The following is a 1,295-nucleotide window of genomic DNA, read 5'->3' as shown; positions in this document are numbered from 1 at the left end:
TACTATTGTCTTTCTTTTTAAGACATGTGCATGATAATAATGATATGTATTCTATAATTCGTTAAGTTTAACTTATCTTCTTAGAGGATTTCTTACGTACTACAAAGTAAGAAAAGTATAGGTCACCGTACCGCCTTCAACAATGAGCAAATCCCATACCGCAAAGCCCATACCGCATAATAGCATGAAAAGCAAACAATATTTTAATAAACAAAATCAAAAACCTTGCTCGAAATCGGTGTCAAACGTTTATTTTTGTCCCTCGCCGATCTTCTCGAGGTGGATATTGTAACATTACTCCTCTGTCACAGGTCGCCCGAAAACTTTTATAAAAAGTACAATTTTGAACTCCACTAAGACCAAATGTATGAAAACGTGAGAAGACTATACCATTATACGAAGCTGACCATACTAAATTGCCTCTTTGATTTGCCAATTTTTGCGAGAGTATCAACTGATCATTGCTATCCAATGGAACGTTGTTAAATCTACTTCTTTGGATCTACTGTTCCGGAAGTTTTCATGATTGATAAGATTATTTATCATTCTAATATGACGACCTCTATATATATATCGTTCATCAGTATAATCACAGTTTATCTACTTTTAGCGAAACGCATAAAATACACAAAATTGGCTGTTTCGCGTTACGCCTACCTTACGACCTGTTACACTCGTTTTGCGACAGTAAAACCGACATTTAGCGTAGCCCAAGCTTCAAATACAATACGGTTATCTCTATTTTAATGCATAATAAACAAATCAGTCCATTTCAGTTATTATTTCGGTGTAAAATTTCATGAAACGAAAATTCCGCGAAATATTGTTAACGTATTTGTCAACTAAACAAGGTGAGTCATATGAATGCTCTCAGCTTCAAATGTAAACACCGAACGTTTTCAGACTTCTTGTACTCCTCAGATTAAAATACAATTAGATAAAAAGAATATTTTTTGGTGAAAAAATGTAATTTTTGTCTCGCCTTGACGGAGTCAAAAAGCGAGACATAGGTATGCTGTTTCCGGCGTCGGCGACGACGACGACGACGACGACGACGACGGCGGCGGCGTCAACAATGTATAAGTTTGTGATTAGGTCTAGTTCATGGTGAACCACTAGAGGTAGGTCAATGATATTTGGTATGCAGTTGTATTAGCATTGACACATCTCATTACCCTGGAGATTATTCGACCCCGCCCCCTCAGTCAAGGTCTATTGACTTTGAAACTTTGCTTAGTTTACATGTATTAGTTTGTGATTAGGTCAGTTTATGGGGAACCGTTAGTGGTAGGTCA

Source organism: Mytilus californianus, unplaced genomic scaffold, assembly GCF_021869535.1.
Source record: "Mytilus californianus isolate M0D057914Y unplaced genomic scaffold, xbMytCali1.0.p SCAF_1, whole genome shotgun sequence".
Classification (NCBI taxonomy): Eukaryota; Metazoa; Mollusca; class Bivalvia; order Mytilida; family Mytilidae; genus Mytilus; species Mytilus californianus.
The sequence above is the reverse complement of the archived record's forward strand: the minus strand, read 5'-3'. Positions refer to the sequence as shown.